Source organism: Alosa pseudoharengus, unplaced genomic scaffold, assembly GCF_046254945.1.
Source record: "Alosa pseudoharengus isolate Yale_2024_CS ecotype anadromous, Long Island Sound unplaced genomic scaffold, YU_APseudo_1.1 YU_APseudo_1.1_scf_21, whole genome shotgun sequence".
NCBI lineage: Eukaryota > Metazoa > Chordata > Actinopteri > Clupeiformes > Clupeidae > Alosa > Alosa pseudoharengus.
Genome location: NW_027468674.1, coordinates 7,782,464 through 7,799,176, shown reverse-complemented (window position 1 = coordinate 7,799,176; position 16,713 = coordinate 7,782,464). Strand labels below are relative to the sequence as shown.

The 16,713-nt window shown below is 45.8% G+C and overlaps 1 protein-coding gene and 1 long non-coding RNA gene across 2 annotated transcripts in view; both read right to left on the bottom strand.

Annotated features, from left to right (window-relative positions):
- The window catches only part of LOC143138702 (uncharacterized), a 35,008-nt gene that overhangs the window by 12,767 nt on the left and 5,528 nt on the right, over nucleotides 1-16,713 (bottom strand). The window lies entirely within an intron of this gene.
- Nucleotides 14,054-16,669, bottom strand: LOC143137538 (uncharacterized). The gene is made up of 3 exons (XR_012990009.1): nucleotides 15,300-16,669; nucleotides 14,555-14,618; nucleotides 14,054-14,134 (listed from the first exon to the last, which is right to left on the bottom strand). It is a non-coding gene; the product is annotated as an uncharacterized LOC143137538 (long non-coding RNA).

Here is a 16,713-nt window from a genome sequence, read left to right as displayed (position 1 = left end):
GTTATGGTACACTGGGTAGTCAATCAAAAGTCCAAATACTGCCACAATTACTCCCAACTGTTTCTCAATTTCCCCTGATGCAGGTGCCGAGTCCAACTGGAATAATGACTGTGTCTAGGCCCTGGCTCCCAGACGAACTGACGGCCGTGACAAAGTCCCTGCCGAGACCGGAACAAGGGATCGAGAAGTTCATAAATGCCATCAGAAAGGTTGTACAAATGTATCATCCAATACCCGTCGAATTTTGCGCCGTGCTAGCGCCCCTAGTGGGCGCCTATTGGGTCGACCTAAGAGAAACACTCGCTCCCAGCCTCAATCCAGCGGTTGACCCCACGACAGACGAAGGTAAGAGAACCTTTGCAGATTGCCTGACTAATCTCTACGGGGCCCTGCGAGATACGTTCCCGAACACGGTCGATTGGACCCAGATGGCGGTACAACAGGGCTCTGAAGAGAGAGCCTTCGACTTCATGGCACGTTTGTCCAAGGCCGTGATGACTCACGCAGGCACCGAAGACCGAGCACAAAGAAAGACCCTGATGAGGCAACACTTCCTGAACGGTCTGCGGACAGAAGTAAGAGAATATGTGGTGAAACATTGCATTAATTGGAGAAGGTGTGAAGCTGCTGAATTGTTGTCTTATGCTGAAAATTTTGAAGTAACCTGTGTTAAGAAAAAGGAAAAGAAGGATACAGAGCTGCGAGGAGCACAGCTGGCTTTCTACCAAGGCCAGGGAGGCGGGGGAGGAGGACAAAAAGGAAATGGCCGAGGACGAGGAGCTCGTTCAAACGATAGAGTGGTATGTTATGCATGCAACAAAACAGGCCACTACGCTAAACAATGCAGAAGCAAGAATGGTCAGAGAAATGGCGGACGTTCCGACGACCGCTCTGACAACCAAAGAAATGACAACCAAGACAACCAGCGTGCTGACTTCCCTGCGTGGACGCGCCGCGAAGAAGACCGGCCCTAGGATGAGGCCAGCGGTCACCAGGAGGCGCCGGGACTCCACGGGGATCGTTCAGCATGTTTTGCTATGATGACCGATTCACACGACACTGACATTTTCTCATTTCCATTGTTTGACACTGATGCAAGCATAGCCACTGATAATGATGAACTGTTTGCCTTTCCACAGCTCACGACAAACCCCACCTCCTCTCCGAAAATACATCTTCAAGTTCAAGATAAGAGAATCGCATTCTTGTTGGACACAGGGGCTCAGATTTCCACTCTGGGCCGCTCAGACAGCCACCTGTTCACTAACCTCAGAAGTGGTAGAGAGATTCACGTAACAGGCGTAACAGGCCAGACAGCCACTGAAATTTTATCTCAACCTCTTTGCGTCAGTTATGGTGATAAGGAGTTGACACATAGTTTTTTGCTTAGTGAAAGTTGTCCTGAAAATTTACTAGGAAGAGATTTAATGTGTAAATTAAGTATCTCCCTTGATTTGTCCCCCACTGGCATTGCACTCAATTCTGCATTCTCTTTCTTCCAGACTAACATCACGCTTGTACGGACTGTGTTTGAGTGTGTGCATCAGGATTGTATCCAGCCTACACCGGTAAAGTTAATTGGTCAGGGGGAAACTCCCCAGTCTTTGCGCTGTACAATGGCAACATACCACAGTTCTGACGATGAGTATTTGAATTGGACTAACGATAGTGGAAATGTTTTGAAGTTGAGCATATGTGGAACATTGACTAGTAAAACAAAATCGGCAGCGGTGGTAGATCTAGACCCTGCCTTGAAGAGCTATTTTAAGCTGAGTGACTCCCATCCCCACATTCCTTTGAGAAAAATGCAAGGGCAATGGGAAGATTTTGACTGTTTTGTGAAAACATGTGTGGAGTCTGTTGACTGGAAACCAGAGGTTGGTTTTTCAAACTTGTATTACTCACAGAGTAATGTTGCATATTTCTTTCAATGTTGGCAGCGTGTCGAGGTACAACCTACGGTGTGCTTCGAGAAGCCTGAGGAGGAGACAAGCGCCGCTAAGGGAAATTTGACGGGTCTGTTAAATCAGGTACCAACTTCTTTATGGGCTACTGATTCATTTGATTTTGGCACATTACGTACTGCACGTCCTTTGATCATCACCCCAAAGACTGAAACTTACCCTTTCCAGAACCAATATCCTTTAAGTCAGGAAGCAGCAGAAGGGATAAAAGCCGGTTTTCAGTCATTACTCGAGAGGGGTGCTGTTGAGCCATGTGAGGGGAGTCCTGTGAACAGCCCTTTACTCCCCGTTAGGAAAAAAGACAACACATGGCGTTTTGTGATTGATTTGAGACGTGTTAACTTAGCAGTGCAGCCTGTAGCATCTGTTGTGCCGAGCCCTACTACTATTCTGACTACAGTACCCTCTGACGCGGCTTACTTCTCTGTCGTCGACATAAAGAACGCGTTTTGGAGCGTACCAGTTGCAAAAGAGTCACGTTTTTGGTTTGCATTCACATTGAGAATGGATAATGGTCGTTCGCGCCAGTATCAGTTCTGTCGATTGGCTCAAGGTTTCATTTCAAGCCCGTCCCTGTTTTCAGCTGCTTTGAATGAGTGTCTTGAAAATTTTGAACCACCAGAGGGCAGCACTATTGTCAGCTATATTGACGATATTTTAGTTTGTAGTAATACTTTGCCCGCATGCCAAACAGATACTGTAGCTTTGTTAAGTTTTCTTGCAGACGCGGGTCTCAAGGTCTCTAAAGATAAGTTGCAGTTGTGCAAGACACGAGTGAAGTACGTGGGCCACATTTTGGGTCCTGGCGTGCGAGAACTTGATCCTAGTCGTGTCTATGCCATTACACAGTGTCCCAGGCCTTTGACTAAGAAACAGGTGTTAGGCTTTTTGGGATTGGTAGGCTATTGTCGAGCTTGGATCATGGATTTTTCTGCGATAGGAAGACCGTTGCAGTTGTGTGCAAATGATTGTGCAAAATTAACTGATAAAGTCACATGGTCTCCCGAATGTGAAAAGGCTTTTGTGGCTTTGAAGGCTGGTCTGGCCTCTGCCCCTGCATTGGGTCTGCCAGACTATGACAAGCCATTTCATTTGTTTGTGTGTGAGAACAGAGGAACAGCAGCAGGTGTTCTCTGTCAAAAGCACGGTGGGCAAAATCGTCCGATTGCGTACATTTCCAGAACTCTGGATAATGTGGCTGTTGGGTTTTTACCCTGTTTAAAGGCAGTGGCGGCTGCGGCGGCGGCTGTCCTGGCCTCAGCGGATCTCGTCCAGATGCATCCATTGACTGTCCACGTCCCACATGAAGTTCATGCATTGTTGTTACAAGCTAAAACCACACATTTGACTTCTGCACGTTTGTTGGGTTACCAGCATGTGTTGCTGGCACAGGAGCATATCACCTTGACTCGCTGTGCCACTCTAAACCCAGCTACTATGCTGCCATCTGCTGATGATGGTGAACCTCACGACTGTGTGACTGTGATTGAGATTTCCTCCAAACCCAGACCTGACATTTCTGACGTACCACTTGACAACTCTGACTGTGTTTACTATGTTGACGGATCTTCTCTCCGCAGGGAAAATGGTGATTTAGGTGCGGCATATGCTGTCGTATCTAATAATGATGTTATTGAAACTCATTCTTTGACAGGAAATCTTTCAGCACAGGCTGCAGAGCTTATTGCTTTGACTAGAGCCTGTGTTTTGGCTAAGGGTAAAACAATTACTGTTTACACAGATTCAAAATATGCACATGGCGTTGTACATGATTTTGGAATGATTTGGCGTGAGAGAGGTTTCCGCACAGCCACTGGTAAGCCAATACAGCATTTGCAATTTGTTTCATTGTTGCTGGCAGCGATCCAGTTACCAAAGACAGTGGCTGTGGTGAAATGTGACGCTCACACCAACAACACTGATCCAGTCAGTTTGGGAAATGCTCTTGCGGACATCACGGCTCGTGAGACCGCAAAGAGGGGAGGTAATGATATCCCAAGTGACTGGCTCAGAACACACAAAGATTTCAATTTGGCACAACACATTGATATTGAGATTAAAAAACCTGAACAAGTGTTACAAGAAGCCCAGGAAAATGCACATCACACTGAAAAGCGAAAATGGAAAGATTGCATACAAAATGATCAAGGTTTATGGGTACATGAAGAGAATGGTAAACCTGTTTTACCAACAAGTTGTTTTCATATGATGGCTAAATTGGTTCATGGTCATGATCATGCAAACGCAAACGCAATGACAAAAATGGTGACTAACATGTATTTTGCTCCAGGTTTTTCCAGTGAAGCGGTGAAATACTGTACACGTTGTTTGATTTGCATGAAGAGAAACACGGCGGCCACCTTGAAGCCCGTTATGAGTCATCATCCAACACCGTCTCAGCCATGGGAACACGTAATGATGGACTTTGTGCAACTTGAAAAGTGTAGGGGATTTGAATTTTGCTTAGTCATCGTGGATATGTTTAGCAAATGGCCCGAAATCTTTCCTTGCAGAAAGGAAAATGCAAAAACTGTTGCTAAATGTTTGAGTAAGGATGTAATTCCCAGATTCGGAGTGCCCACTAAATTGACTAGTGATAATGGTAGCCATTTTGTGAATCAAGTTATCTCTGAATTGACTGACATGTTGCACATTAATTTCAGAACGCATTGCGCTTACCATCCAGAATCGGCGGGCGCAGTTGAACGTCTGAACAGGATTTTAAAATCAAAATTGGGACGAATCATGGCTGAGACGGGTTTGGACTGGGTGTCTGCATTACCATTAGTGTTAATTTACCAAAGGGGCCGGCCGTCCCGTGTCACAGGTTTAAGCCCGCATGAAATAATAACTGGGCGTCCATTCAAAATTCCAGGTGTCATGTATCCACCACAATTACAAAATGCTGAAGATGACATGGCCAGATATATGAGAGGTTTGTGTGCTGCCTTGTCCTCCGTTTCCCAACAGGTAAAAAACGCGCTGCCACAGGTGTTTGGTTCAGACCAGTTACCAGTGCAGCCTGGCGATTGGGTTCAGGTACGAGATTACAGGAGGCGGCATTGGCACACACCCAAGTTTCTTGGCCCGTTTGAGGTATTGCTCGCTACTCCCACGGCTGTGAGGATAGCTGAGAGAGATACCTGGGTGCATCTGTCTCACTGCCGTGTGGTGAAACCCCCAGAGTTTTATCACACTTCAAGCTCCACTCAAGGAAATTCCACAAATTCCACAGAGGCCGCAGAAAGGGCCTGTGTTGCTGTGTCAGTGGCACAGTGAGAAAAAAGCACTTCCCCAGCGAGAATTAGCTCCACTCGCTGTGTTTCGGTTTGGAAAGGAGTATGGTCTTTTGAAAATTCCCCAGCAAAGTTCGTCAAGTGAATTTGCTGTGTTTCGGTAAAGGAGGATCAACATCATCGCAAGGAGCAACTGTTCTTCAAAAAATTGGACTTTTTGATTGCATTGAGTGCCGTGAGTGTTTGTTATTCTGCCAAGTAAAAGTAAAAGATGGAAATTAAAATGTGGGTGATACTGCAGATCTGGGTAATGTTTATGTTGCTGTGGTTGGGTGGAGGAGTAAGGGAGAAATCTAAAACCTTTGAAGATGAAATTTGTAAGGGAAATACAGCTTGTATGTTGTCATCTCGCACTAGGCATCTAATCAGTAATGATAGTTGCTGGGTGTGTCATTTGCTGCACGATACTTCCACCGTTCATCCTTTCGTGCCAGGAAATTACTCTCCTTGTGCAGCTGCTTTGACTTCTGAATGTCCAGATGGGGATTGCCCCGATGGTCAAGAGGGGTTAAAGCAGAGGTTCATTTTTAATCAGATGTTAACGGTAATGAATGCACTTTGGGCTAGAGAAAGTGGTCTGATTCTGGACGAGGAACAGTTTAGTCGAAGAAGTAACTTAGAGGCTAGAATTCCGGCTAAAGCTGTGGCCAGTATATCTGAGCTCCCTGGTCACATTCATGTTTGGGGGAAGGGAAGGGACGGAGAGGTTTATTTCCCTTCTACAAACTGTAGCTTGCATGTCCACGAGGGGGTACCTTTCAGTCCACATTCCGAACATGCCGCCCAAGTCATTACGGTAACTGAAACCAAGGGTGTTGTGTGTGTTTACATACACGCTCTCACAGTAGCGGACCATCAGTTTTTGGGTCGTAGTGTGTGTGAGCATTATTGGGATATGGGTTGGAACAAAACTGAGACTAGACGTGATACAGAGGATGGTGAAATAATTGTAAAGAAAGGTGAATTAGTTGTTACTACCAGCGGAATGTCTCGTGACTTTAGTGTCACTCAGTTTGCTGATTTTGCTTTGCCCCATGGTTATTGGTGGGTGTGTGGAACTAAAGCATATAGTCGCTGGCCAGTTTTTTCCGTGGGCTCATGCTTCATAGGGGCCATTTCACCATCGGTAGCTGTACATGCCAAACACCATTTGTATCAGGTAGCACGCAAAGTTGGAAGGGTTAAGCGCGATGTAGAGGAGATAGACAAGTACGGTAATCACTTTATCCGTAGCTGGTCTGGTTATGATTCTTTCAACGGCTATGTCATGGACAATCCCTGGACCACTAAGGCTCAGGTGGCTGGACTGACTTTATCCCTATGGGGAGGTGTTGCTGCTTCCCTGATGAAGATCAATTATTTGGCATGGGCGTTGCAGAGTGTTGCAAATGACACAGCTATGTCTGTAAATTTGGTAGGTGAAGATATGCGGTTGATGAGAACTGAATTGATGTCACATCGATTGGCACTAGACATCCTGCTCGCCGAGAGGGGTGGTCTTTGTCATGTAGTTAATACATCCTGCTGTTTCTTAGTTCCCGATCACTATGCAAATTACACTACTCTAGCTGCTGAAATTCGTGACCTAGTGCCCAGATCTCCTCCTCCAACCACCCTAGATTTGGTTTTTGATCAGTGGTCCCATTATTTAGGTGACATGGCTACTGACATCTTGATGACTATAGTGAAGATTTTTCTGCCTTTCTTGATCCCACTTATCATGTTATATGCATTTGCAATGATTCTCAAGTTTCTGGTTGGATGTGCTCAGCGCCGGATGGCAGCTGCAGCTCCTCCTGCCATTCATCAATTGGTTGCAATTGCTGCCTAGTTTATCTAGAAATATTGTGTGTGATGTAGTGTGCCCCATTTGGGGATGATGTGTTATTTTTATTATTTAAGGCATTATTTAATCCTGTGTGAAGGTATTTATTGTTTAATTATAATTATGTTTTGCTGTGTTTGGATTTTGACACACTTTAAGGCAATAATTTCTTTTAACAGAAGCGTCTTAGCTTCTGAGAGGGGAATGTAGTGAGAAATTTTGGCCTTAAAGGTGTTTCCATTTAAGTGCAGGCTATATTCAACCATTTACTCTTTTGGTATGGTCTGTGCAAAGCTGAAGAAAGAGACGCTGCTGTAAGCAGAAAGTGAAGGAGAGATTTATGTGTTAACAACTGTGGAATTCCATGTTCAAGGTGTTTGCGCAGCCATGCTGGGTGTGTGAGTGTGCAGTCCTGCTGTGTGTGTGTGTGTCTTCATGGTGAGCGCATGGTTGCAGCCTTGCTGAAAGTGTGTGCGTATGCCATGATGTCTGGATGTATGTGCGTGTGTCAATGCTGTGTATGTGTGTACCATGGCTTAGGTGTGTGTGTGTCCTCGAAGGAGGCTGGGTAGGCCTCTTCTCGACGGCTGGCGCCCTAAGACCTTATTTACTGTCTTGGGGTCAATCTTGACTGAATTCCATGGCCCTTGGTCGTTATGGGATACAGCCTTATAGATATGGTTGACTCTTTGGTTAACTATGTCGTAAACAAGTTTGCGTACCATTAATGGAGATGTCATGTCTTGTCTGAACTGTCAGTGAAGTATAAAAAGTGTTTCTCTGTTTGTAACATCAGACTGCGTCTGTTAGCAACACGACGTAGGTCTCCGGATTCGTGAATAAAGCTCTCTGAGATTTCTGACTTGACTCCTGGCTGACTGAGACTTCATTTCTGAAACAATCCCTAGACAATTTTAAGTTCCTACACCCGCCATAGCTCTCTGCACCCCGCCATCACAGGTTCCCTGTCCACCTGTGACCTTACCCAGGCCAGGGTTTTCAGGGCCTCTCTATCTTGGGCCTCTTTCTCCTCGTCCCCTGTGGCGTTCACCCATTTTTTCATGACTGCCTCCAGGTGGTCCCACAGATTTACATACCACTGTCTCTGTTCCTTCTCTCCCCCCTCAGGGGCCTGCTCCTCCCTTTGGCCTGGGAGGCGTGGGGGTCCGCTTCTTCCAGTTTCCGGGTCACCCACGCCCGTCTTCTGGCTCTCCCAGTGGGGCTCTTGAGGGCTGGTTACCGGGGATCCATTTGTCTCCCAATGTCCTTTTGTGCTTGCGTGGAAATCACTTACCACCTGCTCTTCCATAGCCTCTTCTCCTCCTGTCCATTCCTTCCTTCCATCCGGCACTGTGCCCTCCAGGAGGTATTCTGGGATTGTTGTCCCGGTGGGGGATGATGGTGGGGATGGTCGTACAGACGCCGGCTGGGGTGTTGATGGCCTTGACTGGGGGTGAGCCTGCTCTCTCCTTATCCTCTTTATTTCCTTCAGTACCTCCGCGCAGGATCCTTCCAGTGTGATTCCTTTTACTACTAGCGGGGCCTGCACTGCCAGGTGCACCGTTGGGGCCTGTGATCCATACACTGGTGCTTGTATCGCCAGGGCCCGCGGGTTTCTTTCCTCCAGGCGTCGGAATATCTCCCGCGCGTTATCTTCCTCTCGTGGCACATCCGGGTATAATTTGTCCTTTTCCCTGTATGGGGGAGGACGTGGCTCCTCCATGGGTGGAGCCCCTGGTTCTGATGTTTGAGTCAAAGCATCCAGTTCCCTTCTCGTGGGCTGTAGTTGGGGGCACTTTTCTGTGATGGGCGTTGTGGGCGGAGTGTCGGGCGGTGTGTCACTCTGGTCAGCCCTCTGCCTCCTCTTCCTTTCCGATATTTTTGCGAAGGCCTCCAGAGTGTTCAACTCCTTCTCCCTCTTTTCCTGCCTCCGTGTGCTCTTGTCATAGCCTTTGTAGTTCATAATTTTCTCCCTCATCTGCGCAATTATTGTCGGGTTGAGTGATCCTTCCTTTGGCCATGCTGTGTGGTCTCCTTTGTATCTCAGGAACCATTTATGGTTGATGCTCTTTACGTCTTTCTCAGCAATGGCATTCTCCTTTACTACTTCCTCCAAGGGTGTCATTACTCTGGTCGCCATCTTCTTTAGAAGTCGAGGCCGTAGTCTCTCCTTTCTTATTCCGCTATGTCCTCTCGGTCAGTGCAGAACAGAAGATAGTCCTTCTTGTATTGCCTTTCCCTCTCCCTTTTGCACCTGTTCTGGTCTTTTTCTTCCCAGTCCAGCCGTAGGTCGCTCACTAAATACAGTATAGAATTCTGCACGTCGTCCCACTCCTTGAAGACAGTATTCAGTTTGCCTCTTCTTTCTTCAAATGTCTTCCCTTTATCGTTCACTGCGCTCACGCTCCACCCGTTACTCCCGTGCTCGGAGATTCTTATTGTCCACTTTTCTCACCCGATGTAGTTCCTCCTTCACTTCCTGCTGCTTGGGGCTGTGGTTCCTCCTGCTTCCTCACTGGCAGGCTATTAGGGGTTAGTTCCCCCAACAACGAAAGCGTTGCTTTTAAGTCTATGTCGTCTCGATATTTGCACCTATACGGGAATTTGCACTCAAAGGGGACTTCACCCACGTATCCTACGTATTCTTGGCCTTTTCCGTCTCTGACGCTTATCTCCCAGTCGTGTTCGTCGTATTCAACAATATCTATGGCCCAGAGCATGTTCTGCTGTCCCTGTTCCATATACTTCTTAGAATCCTTTCTGTCCTTATCCTGAGTCTCTGCTGGTTTGATGTGTCACTTTCTTTTTAGATGTCAGCGTCTTCGGTGAAATGGTAGACCTTATTGCCCCACATCGACTTGAAGTAGTCTTCTTCAAACTCCCTGTCTTCTTCTTCCCTACGACTGCGCTTGAGGGAGTCCCCCCTGTCTTGCCTCTCTCTTTCCCTCCGGCACCTGTTCTGGTCCTTCTCTTCCCAGTCCAGTCGGAGGTCGCTTATTGTATATAGTATGGTGTCCCTTACCTCTCCCCAGTCTTCAAGGACAGTATTTAGTTCAGCCCTTCCTCCTTCGAGCACCTCTCCTTTATCGCTTGTGGCGCTCACGTTCCACCCTCTATTTCCGCTTTCCGCGACCCTTATTGTCCACGTCTCTTTTATTTCTGAGCTGCCGGATATGGCTCCCTCTTCGCTCCCGGCTGCTTGGGGCTGTGCTCCCTCTGGTTTTTTCTGTGGCAGGGTAAAAGGGGTTAGCTCATACACCAGGGGAAGTGCTGCCTTCTCGTCTATTTCGTCCCGATTTCTGCACCTGAAAGGAAATCTGCACCCAAAGGGGAACCGCCCTACGTACCCCACTTGTTCCTGATCCTCTCGGTCTCGGATGCTTATTTTCCAATCGTGCTCGCCGTACTCAGTGATATCTATGGTCCAGATCACGTTTTGTCGTTGATGTTCCATATACCTTCAAAGTTTCTCCTGGACCTGCCTAATGGGTTCCCCAACCTTTGCTAATCCGACGTGTCACTATCGTCACTCCTTGTGTCCATAGGCGTTCCTAACTCTAATGGGTAAGCTTTCCCTATCAGGTATTCTACTTTCTCCAGTAGCTCTGTGTAACTATGGCACCTATATGCCCCGCTCACTAGGCCCTCTCGGTTTCTTGTAAATACGCACCACTTATTATTTTGCTGTCGAATGAACGTGATATGCCACTTACTTTCTAAGTTCATTCGCTTATTTGTGGGCGTTACCCTGTTTATTCTCTCTAAATCCTGACTTTTATCTATTATTATAACTATCCTCTTTATTTTACCAACGTTATTTTATCAGCGGGGACTTTGAGTCCTTACCTTTCTTTTCAATAATATTTCTTCACTCAAAATTACCTTTTAACCTTTTATTTTGTTTTTTTTCACAAAGTACATCTATTGGCTTTATTTCCTCTTTTATTTATTGAAGCAAGTACAAAACTTTTCACTTCAAGCAAAATCAGCAGATTACAAGTTTTTATTAAGCAGTTATTATGGAATTTTATTCAGCTAAGCAGTCGTTATAGAGGTCTTGCAGCAGTACCTCCCCCTTTTTGTTTCCCCTAGTTATTTGTCCTTCTCCTCCTTGTAGCTGGAGAATCTCTCTCAAACTTGCGCTTTCTGCCCTCAGGTGGGGCAAAGAGCTGGTCAACCACTGGCCTTGTGTTTACCCCCACAAACTTTCCTACCTGCTCTATCACTGTCTGCAGGGCCAATGGCGCTACGCGGGTGCCTAGCCTGGAGTGGGTTCCTCCGTATTTGTCAAACTGATCAATGTGAACTGAATACTTGTCCCTGCTGTTTCCTTCCTTGTTCCAGAATACTGACACTGACAAAGACCCTCTCATAAAACTGGCCAGCCTACCTCTGTCTCGGCCAACTATCTCCCTCACCTCCCGCTCTATATCCTGCACTGACTGGGGCTCAGCCGGGCCGTGAACCTCTCCCTGCTCTCTCTCTTGCCCTGGCTCCTGTTCAGGCTGAGACACAGTGGGGCTTTGGCTTGGGCTATACTGGGGATTGGTTGGGCTGTAGCTTACAGAGGGTGGTGGGTTATATCGGGGAGTGGCTGGGCTATTGACTATACGGAATGGGCTGTGGATCAACTGGTGAGATACGGTGTTACCTGGATAGGGAGTTGGAGCTCTCACTGGACCCCCCTGATCTGACTCCTGGCGCCCCTCTTCTTCTGACCCTAAGCTGCTGTAGCCTGTCTCTGGTGGGGCACTGGCTTCCCCCTGTCCAATGTCTGCCTCTATCTCCCACACTACTGTTTGGAGTGAACTCCTCTAAGGAGTCTGTGTCGGGCTCTCCCTCACCTGAATCGTCAGAAACTTCAAGGCGGTAAAGGATTTCTCCTAGGGTCTCTGGCCTATGGTCTCTCACAATCCTAAGCTTGGGCACCGTTGCTCTAGCACGGGGCTCGGGGGGGGCATCTGCAAAAACCTCCAACAGCTGCAACAATCTTCTTATGTTCAGACTATGGTTGTTGTGCAACCTTCTTATGAAAATGCCCGCAGCGGCTTCGATTATGTGAGTCTGACGTCCGTCTGTCAGTGTGACGATCCTCCTTCCCTCGCCGAACTCCTCTACCTCAAATGTGTATGTGTACTTGTCTTGCATCTATTGTGGGCCCATGCCCAGGCAACAAAACAAAACACAACGGCGCACACTCAGCTTTTACAGAAACAACAACAAATTATGATAAAATATGTTTTGTTCATCATCCTTTTGTTCAGGACAGTTTTTTACACATTTTAACTCACAGCTAATATTGCAGTTTACCTATTAACCCGTTCTTTTCTCTGAAACACACATATATTTTAGGGCAGCCCGTGCTCCCTTTACACAAAATACTATTTTAGTTTTTCTCCTTGAAAACTAGATTTCCTCCTTGGAAATTAAAACACTATTTCAGTTTTCTCCTTGAAAACTAGATTTCCTCCTTGGAAATCATTACATGGCCATTTAACTCAGTTTTCTCCTTGAAAACTACTTTTAACCGGTTTTCACAATCACAAAACGCTTTTTAAGATCAACAGTACAACCCAATCTCTGTCTTGTGTCTCCACTATTCTTTTGAGGATTCAGGCAAAACACCCCTTCCCGGCCTACCCACCGACTCCCACAGTACAGCTCTCCTAATAATAAGCAAAACGCTTACCTTGTTTTGGGCCCTGAGAGCTGCACTGGAGAAGTCTGCTTCACCCGGGACGGAACTGCTTCCCCTGTTGAATCCTTTCAAATCTCGGTAGAACCTCCAGATCTGTCGTGGAAATTATCCACTTCCCGAAACCTCCAATCCAACTAGCACTCTGATGTCAAAGACCCGAAGGAGAACACCAAGACGAGAAATGCTGAAGACTGTTGATCGATCCTTTATTCACCGTATTGCAGTGATGATACAATCCAAACAATGTCAGGACTGAACCGTCAGGCAAGAGAGTGATGAGTTGCAGCTGCTACCCCGATGAGATCTGATCTGAATGTGCCCGAGCTCTCTCTTTTATGCTCTCAGGGGCCTGAGAGGCGTTCCTATCACCAGGAACGTCACCAGGCCCCTTTTAGCCAATCAGAACGTTTTGGGACTTGAGATATTGGTGGAAACTCCTTCTCATACAAACATTAAAAAATGTGTGTTGCTAGGCAGAATACATGTGATCAAGTTCTATGTGTAATCTGTTGCCAGGCAGGGTATGTTTTGATTTGGTTCTATGTGTCACTTCAACTTTGGTTTCACTTTCCCTCTCTGGAGGGTCCCTGCATCTCCTCTTCTGCTAGCCCCTTCTATTTATGCCCTTCTGGTAAGCACCTTTCTCTCCCAGGCCCTGTTTTTACTTTCACTCTTAGCCTTTGACAGCTCAGTCTCATGACTTCCAGTAAATGTTGCATAACAGTTGCACAAACAACACCTTTATAGTAAATGGAATGTTCCTAATAAACCAGCACACACACACACATAAGTATTATTATTATGTCTAGATAAAATCACCACAGTAGGTCTACTGTTTTTTTTTTTTTGCTAGGTGGTCCGTGAAACACTGACAAATAGTAATATTGCAGTCTATTAAATAAGGCAAACACAAAACAAGAACATCCAAACTATGCACAGAATTAACAATGTCCTCTTTTTGCCAGACGATGCAGACATCTGGCCTACAGATCCTTTGTAAGATGGTGCTGGGATTATTTAGGGAAAAAGGTCTGAGTTGTTGTTTCGGCTTGTATTGTCCTGGGGATCCGAAGGGACAACTCACAAAACACATTCGTTGGCTGTGATGATTCTATTACATTGCTCTTTGATTGTGCTGGGCCATAGGTGTTATTGTGCTGGGCCATAGGTGTTATTGTGGAGATGTCGCTTTCATCCTCCTCCTCCTCCTCTTGATCAACCCGAGGTCTTCTAGCTGGCCTTGGATGAAGAGGCTTGATGGCAGTAGAGGTAGCAGGCCCCCATGCCCATGGTGTACCCGAAGTGCTTGTATCAATACTCATACTTTTCATGAAGTATTCTGTTTGGGTACCTAAAGTAAATAAATGTGTATTACTGTCAAGTTACAAGATACTAATAGTACACAGGACATTCACTATCTCACACAAAACTGTACTGGCACAATGGAAACAAACATATTTTAGTGACTGTGGTAAGGTGTATGATGTACTAAGTAGCACACCCACAAGAAGACTTTCGGTAATATCAATTCTATCTGTTATGCAATTCATGGGTTTCATCAGGTCCATTTACACAGGTGTATTAATCAAGCACCATGCAGTCTGCATTCATAATCGAGGTGCTTGATTTTATACACCTGTGGAAAGTAACCTGAAGAAACCCATGAATTGACTTTCCCAAACATTGACGAGCACATAAGAACCTGTATTAGCCTACTAGAAAAAGACTTCTAGAAACTAACTAGCACAACAATAAAAGTTAGATCACAAACCTTTCCTTAACGTGATGACCTAATGTAGGCTAGAAAGCTGTGTAGCCTGACATGAGGATGTGCTCTGGAAGACATACAAAACACTAAGTAAACAGCAAGTAATCAAACAAAACATCATTGCAGGCCTACAGTACAAAGGTCAATGTAATAATGGCAAGACGACATAAATTAGACTGAAGTGTAAATACCTGAGCTCTATAGTGATAGCAACTTATCCTAGTGCACGGGTATTGTGTTTTTGATTTTCCCTGTTCAGACTAGAACAATACCCGTACTTAGTTGAGCATAAGATATTGTTGCTAATATTATTATTTGTGGTTTAACGCTTAGGTTAGAAGATTATAGGTTCAACAAGCTAAATCTCTGGGTAGTGTGGTCAGTTTCTTATGAGTGTAGCTACACCAGGCACGTAACTGAAGCATTCCGTTCGCGTTATGTACTGCAACAATAGCTTCCAATAGGCCTAATCAATGGAAGTAGCTACACCTGGTGTGTTAGTGGCCTGTAGGCTACGTTCGGGAAAATAGACCATTCCTTTAATGGATTTTACCAGAGCCCTTCCTATTAGACATTCTCTGATTTTACACGTCGCGAACAGAACACTTCAGTTACGTGCCTGGTGTAGCTTCCTGTAATATAGGCTAGCCTAAGCCTAGCTTGTACCCTTTTCATGCATGCTAACGTGAAGAATATGAACATGCTATTTTGTAACAGACGTTAGGTGGAAAAGTTTGTTTGTACTTACAGCCTGTGAGCCTGGTGGTCGATCGTCATGACGGTACAGAGCCAGGTTTTCAGAACATCGATGCAAAACCACTTTCTAACTGTAGGCAGTGAGTGTGGTCGAAATGATTGGAACACAGAACTAATGTTGCACTACTTCGGTGGTGATGTTCCAACGATAAATCCGAACCATTTCTTCCTCAACTCTTGCTTCTAAGGCAAGACATGCAACATTGATGTGTTATTGCCACAAATAACACTGGCACGATTTTTTTCCGCTATGTTAGCAACTTGCTGTTAGCTCCTAGCTGCAGAGAGACAATCCCCTAGCCGCAAAATCTTCCAGTCTTCCTGTAGGCGGTCACAAGCCAAGGTGGGCGAGGCCATGAATAATCAGTTTCCCTTCCTTGTCATTGGGAAGGGCTCTTTCTGATTCGCTTGTTTTTCCGTGTATTTTCTTTCATTGGCTACTGCGGGCAATGGGGGTAGAAGATCATTTTCACGTGCAGCATGCATAACTTGGAGTGAGCTATAGTATTTCGAAAGTAACAAGTATTAAACGGTTTCTCAGTGAATGAGACCTTTAAAGTATACATTTTGAACACAAATGGAGTCACGGGTCCAGGGATGGACCAGTGAAGTTGCTTCTTCTCCACCCTTCTCTTTTCACAAAACTCACCGAGTTGTTTGTGATTTTTAATAATATTTTTGCATGGTAGGAAATGTATTGAAATTCTGTTTGGGGGTCCCTCAGACCCCACCACAGATTTGGTCCCCCCCAATGTTGACATCATGACTACGGCCTTGTAGTTAACAATCTACATCCTAATAGAAAACTGTTAGCTTTCCTGGTATCAAATGACAAATGGTATCAGTTAGGCCTATTACACAACATAAATTGTGCTGGCGACCCAAATAAAATCTCCTGCGACCCAGACTTTGGGAAACACTGGTATACAGTAGCTGAAGTCCCTATAAGGGGTAGTGTATACAGTAGCTGAAGTCCCTATAGGGATAGTGTATACAGTAGCTGAAGTCCCTATAGGGGTAGTGTATAGCTGAAGTCCCTATAGGGGTAGTGTCCAGCTGGGAAGCCGTGTCATTTCCCCAACTACAAGTTGTTTACCATCAAATGACTTTGAAGCAGTTATATTAAGGTAAAAAAAATATATAAAAGGAAGCTTGACAAAGGCAACCGAAGGGTCAGTGTTTGCTCTAAATAGTATTTGAGCATTTCCTGGTGGTTGGACATGTGATGTGATCGGGTTGCAGTGGATGCTGTGGCTTCCTCTTTAGCACTCTCCGCCATGATAGGAAATGAGAACACTCTCAACACACTATGAATTATCTAGAGTGTGTGTGTGTGTGTGAGAGAGAGAGAGGTGTGTGTGTGTGGGGGGGGGGGGGATGACAGAGCAGGAGAAAGTGAATCCATG